Here is a 6,196-nt window from a genome sequence, read left to right on the forward strand (position 1 = left end):
GAAAGGGTTTTATATAATGCTTAGAAAATAACAAAAACAAATCTTTGATGCATTGAATGTTCTTTCATAGTTGTTATTGTTGAATATGACCTACATAGATGACGATGTACAGGGATTTTTACCCAGCCGGCTAACTTTACCGCCTTCTTTGAAGGGGAATCTTTTTAAGGTGACCATTCGCTTATTTGAAGAAAAAAAAAACACACAGAAAAAAAAATCATAAAAAAAAAAACAAACACAATTTTTACAAAGCAATGGAATTAAAAAGAAAGAACAAGATTTCTCTTTTTTTTTTCCTTTTCAAAAACATTTTACTCCAATCAGATTGGTAAACCCCTCCAACTTCAAATTAAAGAGGAATAATAGAAATTGCAAAACAGGAAAGAAAAAAACACTTTTGCAATTTTTTTTAAATTTTTCTTTTCATTTTCTTTTATATCATGTGAACTCAGCAGCCTTCTGTTAGGGGGATGGGGCCGAGGAGGACACCTGATGACATTAACAATTTAATATCATTAATGTTGCCAAAGAGGTGGTCTCTTTGCTGAAAATGGGTTTCAAGAAAAATCTATTTTTATAAAATATAAAGAATTTTTACAAGAGAATCTGGATTTGAGAAAAAAAAATATTTTGACTGGCTAATTTAGGGGAAATTGACAGCTTTGTCATGTTCATACTGCACTGGTAACTTTTTAGAGATCAAAGATGTGTGTTTTAATCCGGATTCGTAGATTGTTTTTTGAAGGATGGGCTATAAACAGATGATCTTCATATCTTTTCATAGCATGTAATAATTAAAAAAATATTAACTACTACAGGAAGGGAGAGCAGAGAGGGGTCTACCCAGGGTACCACAGTTCCCCACAGTCAAAACCCAAAAGCAAGGAGAGGAGATGTAAGACGGTTTTTCTTTAAGTCATCAGTATGGGATCTCAACAGAACAAACGTTTAAACGATTAATTTTTTTTCTTCTAATCGGAAGCTTCCTTAGTTTAAGCAGTAGGTGCTACGAAATTATTTACATATCTTAGCGTCATAGTTCAATGTAATGTGTTTAGGAAAGAGAAGAAACAAACAAACAAACAAAAAAAAAAACTACATTTGCTTTAAAATTTGTTAAGGAATTTTGAGATTGACTTTGTTGCCCGTGCTGATAGAACTGGGCTATGTCGGTACATTGGAAACACCATTTTTGGTTTTTGCTTGAATCACTATTTATTACTTGCCGATGTGAATGAGGCATATGGGCCAAAATCAAATCTAGCTAGTTTTACTTCTTTGTTCATTTAAACTATGGGAAGAAGCATATTATTGTGTCATTTTGTTGTGTGTGTATGTGTATATATAATATAAATATATATATATATAAAGTTATTTTTCCTTTGGGTTAATTTATTCTGAGTTGTAACACTTTGCTAGTTTTGTTGGTATATGTCCTTAAAAAAATGTTTTCTTATAATTAAGTGACAGAGGTATCAAGTAACTTGTGTAGAAATATTGTTTGCTGTATTGTCATGTTTGTTGTGAGTATTTTTTCTTACTGCACAGTAGAAGAAAATCACCACCACCACTGGGTCTTTCTTTTCATGTAAATTCAGATTGGGAAGAAACAAACACAACATGCAAAATCAGAGCGAAGGGAACAAAAATGTCTGGGGGGTGGGGTGGGAGGGCTCTCCCGGTCCCCGTGCACTGACCAACCACACGAGTACATTTGTGCTTTGTGTGGTTCTATATTGAAAACAGGAAAACGGGAAAAACAAACACCAAATCACAAAGGGTCCATGCTCTTCCCTGGGTAATAGAAGCAGTTACTCGCTATGCATAATCTAGTTGATAGTTAAATTGGTTATTGCTTTTCTTGTCTTGTCACATAAAAATCTTTTCAATACAAGTTTAGTCTTAAAGGTAATAAAACGTTATGGTTATTTATAACTTGGGCTAATTTTGTGTGTTTTTTTTTCCCATGCTAAACCCCCTAAGTGCATGTCACCAAAACTCCGGTTTCTACACCCAAAGAGGCAAATTTTTGTAGACGTAGAGAAACACTGAAAAACCACGGCTTGCATCCTAGATGCCATCTCCTTTGGGCTTTTCTTTTATTTCCAGCCTCTAAACATTCAGGTTTTCCTCTAAATTAGCAGCTTTTCAGTTGCGAGGACACTCATTCCACATTCCATCACCTGGTGTGAAGAAGCCCAGTTTGCTGGCCGTGTTCTGACACATTGGCCGGGAACCAGTGGGGAAGGCATGCCAAAATCTTTTCTCTACAATGTGTTTACTATTGGGGGAGAAAGGGGGTGGGAAAAAGAAGCTTTCTTAGGACCAGGCAGTTGTATACCTTAGTTGCAATGAATGACTTCATGTTAACCTTGCTAGTTTAGATCATTTCAGAGGGAAAAAGTATTGTAAATGTTTCTTTTCTTAATCTTGTTGTGTTTGAATTATTTGTACTTTTAACTGTCCAGACAATAAATGAAAGTGTGTAGAATGGCTGTGGACTTTGCAGATTTTTAAATGTATTTATTCAGAATTTTTTTATATAAACAGTTGCATGATAATCCTGATTCCTCTCAGGTCTTTTACCAAAATCCTGTATTGGCTACATTGTTAAAAACATGACACTGAAAGGAAGAGGACCATGTCACTCCTCTGTTCGTGAAACTTCAGTGGCTTCCCACAGCCAGCCTCCAAGATAAAATACAACCTCCTTTTTGGCGTAAAGCCCTTCACATTGAGGATCCAGCCCACCTTTCCGGACTGATAACACATCACTCCCTTTCATACATTTAATGATTCAGCCAAACTGACCCACATTCTCTAAAATACATATTTCGGAGTGTTTGTGCACAAGGCTGCCTCCCAGCTCTGGCATGCTCACCCTCATCTCAGCTTCTAACTGAGCCTGCGAACTGGAGGCTAGCCTCAGCTAGCTAATCCATAGCTTCCTTTGCGTGCCACCGTGGGAAACTTTTCCTGATCCCCTAGCTGTTAATACACTCTATCCTCAAATGATAATGTTTATACACGTGTTTACGTGTCATTTCACTTCAGTTGAATGTGAACTGGAGAGCCCGACTTTTTTTTGCTTTATCTTTGTATTGTCCCAGCCCCTAGCACCATACCCTGTATGCAGCAGGCACCTAATAAATGCTAGTGCGATTGAATTGGATGCAGGGCATTTAAAAATAAGTCATTAATAGGTCACACTCTGATTTTATATAAGCAGGATTTGAAGGAAGCGTGTAGCCGATGTTTGAACCAATATGGCATTTTCTTCATATAGATAGGTAGATAGTAGTAGACAAATTAGAAGTTGCTTTATGTATCTCATCTTACTGATGTCCCCTGTGAGGTAGATTGTCCCCGTTTACAGGATGAGTAAGCTGAGGCTCAAATTGATGAACTGACTAATAATGGTGGGGCTGGGACTTGAACCTCGGTCTTAGGACGCCAGCACTCATTCTACCACATTCCAATGATATCTTTGATCAGTGAGACCTCTCCAAATAAAATTTCTGTGTGTAACCAAACCCAGCCATTTCAAGCCAAGTCATAACTTAATGGGTGGTGGTTCAAACTCAGCTCAAAAAGTGATGTAGAATCTCATGTGAACTCTTGCTTGCCAACTCGAAAAGTCTGAACGCTCCTATTCCCATGGGTCTATGGATGTGAGCGGAGCAGATTCAAGGCTTGGCCAATCTAAGAAAGGCTTCTTAGCCACAACGTTCACCTTTAACACAACCATCGTGAAGGTTTTATGTGTTTTAATTTATATTCTTTGAATAGAAGCCCTAAAACACAAACTTCAAGCATAAATAAGTCAGTCTTTACTTGGAGAGGGGGGAGTCTTCACATTTAAATGTTCACTCAAACGGTTGATGTTAGACATTGCTTCTACACTTTTGTGGGCCCCTTTTCTGGTTTGGACTCATGAATAGCTGTTCATCCTCTTCTCTTTCAGTGTTGCTTTTTTCCTTAACTGTACTTCCTGAGCCCCCTATGCACCTTAATAAACCAGAACGTTGAGAAGTGCTTTGGGTTAGAGACCTAAGCAAAATAGTTTTAATACAAGCCCCCTTTCTGTTGCCTCTGTGTGAGGGGAAGAGTACTCTGGGTTCCTGAAGGCCCCACAGGTATGGCACTAACTTTAGTAGGCCTTGCCAAATTGAATAGGCTTTGGGGGTGGCCCTAGTGCCATCTATCTGAGGTGTTGCCTCAACAAGATAGGACTTGTGGCCAGGAAGCTGGCTGCTGGAAGACCAGTCATTCTAGCCAGTAACTCATTAGATCGTTGGCCAGGCATGGAAGGACTGGTCTGCATTAGCACAAAGGGAGTTGCCCGCAGTAGATTATGAATCCTTGGAACAAGAGACCCCTTTGGTTACCATAATTGAATCAAGTTCTAATTTTCCAATACTTACAAGTTACTGGGTTCCATCCAGATGAACTTTAAAAGTCCTTAGTCTCTGGCTTTCAAGACAGCTGCCATTTTGTTTTGTTTTAAGACCGTTTTTCAGGAAGGAAAGCATAAGTAAGCTCATTCAGTCCCCTGTGAATGAAGCAACTTTGTGATCATAAGAGCTACGTATAAGAAATAATTTTGCCAGGCCTAAAATAATGTTTGTTGTCATGCCCATGCTTGTCTTCCAGATAGATAGATGGATGGAGCATTTGTCTTAGAATCCTAGAAGGGAGTGGGATCTAAACAGCTTTATCCTAAGAATTGTTATTCCCCCCCCCACCCCTGCCCCAGCTCTTTCAAATATGCAGAGGAAGAGTGTATACAATATCCCTTGGTCACATTCTCCATGACACACCACTATGCTTAAATCTGCTGTTATTTTTTTTTCTTTAGTCTCCCAAGGCTGACAAGATAGACTATGTGGACCCTTGGCAGGGTCTGGCCAATCGCAGGGAAGTTGGGTTGATTAAATTTCCTTAGGCCTGGAGATGGTCCAGTTTGCATGGTTCAGCTACTGTATGTTTTAGAAGCCCTGTGGCATTTACTTAGCATCATTTCGGTTACATGGGGTTCTAAAGAAAAAGGAAAAGAGGTGTCTGGTGATTCTTGTCACCTACATCATCCCCTCCTCTCCCCAAAGTCTTACGTAAACTCCTCCACCAGGCAAAGCTTCCTCGGGGCATCTCCAACGGGGACAGGCTCATCAATTGGGGTCATACTCATGCATCTCTTCCCACGATTAATCATGTGCTTATTTGGAAGGAGGATGGCTTGTCCTCGTTAGAGCCCTTTGTGCTGGGTTGTAAATAAAAAAGGATTTGTACTTCCACAAAGCTGAATTTCATAATAGGAACTCAGATTTAGGCAACACTTCAGTATTTGACACAATAAATGCTTGGTGACTGACCGACTGACTTTAACTAAGACATCAGCCTGTTCAGTCTTTCCCGATGGGGCCCTCACTCATAGGTCTCTTCATAGTCTTTCCTCCTGCAGACACTACAGATTGGGTCTTTAGTGGCAGATGCACACACTTCCTCTTGCAAAAATCAACTGGTTTTACTTTGTTTGCCCAATGCCAGGCACACATAAGCACTTAATAAATGCTTTTTAACTTGGCATACCACGAGTCACCCAATTAAATAAAGGGCAGTTATAGACACTTAACCTGTAGATAAGAGAAATCCTGGCTGAGAGCAGAAGTACAGTTTTGTAAACATCTGGAGAATTTGATAAAAAACTGGAGCCTGAAGTTGTCACGGTGACCTCACAGGTACTTCATCCAAAGATCTGCATGCTGTGTTTTACCTTCTCCCCTTCCTCTGTTCTACTGGGAGAAGAGAATATTAAAGGAAATTACATTTGATTTCTAGAAGCTAAAATCGAATTTCTATATAGTCCAAAAAGTGACTCACACTGTTTCTTTATCTTGTTAGCTCTTTTGGTGTAATAGGTAATAAGATAATTTCTTGTGGAACTCTATTTGTGCAAGAATCAGGTTTCATCGCTCTGTGCAGCGCACTTACAGAAGTGTCTTCACAGGAGAGAAAGAGGCGTAATCTGCACTTAAGATTTAAATAGACATGAGAATATGGAAGTGTTCGTTCAAGGGAAGTAGGAAGAAATATTTCTCTAGCCTCTTTCTACCAGTAGAATATCCTCTAGCTCATCGTCAAAGCTCAGGTTCGTTACTGGGAAAGTTTCTGGGTGGCCACTTCTGGTCCTGATACA

The sequence above is a fragment of the Vombatus ursinus genome, unplaced genomic scaffold, assembly GCF_900497805.2.
Source record: "Vombatus ursinus unplaced genomic scaffold, bare-nosed wombat genome assembly UNPS02014825.1, whole genome shotgun sequence".
In the NCBI taxonomy this organism is placed as follows: Eukaryota; Metazoa; Chordata; class Mammalia; order Diprotodontia; family Vombatidae; genus Vombatus; species Vombatus ursinus.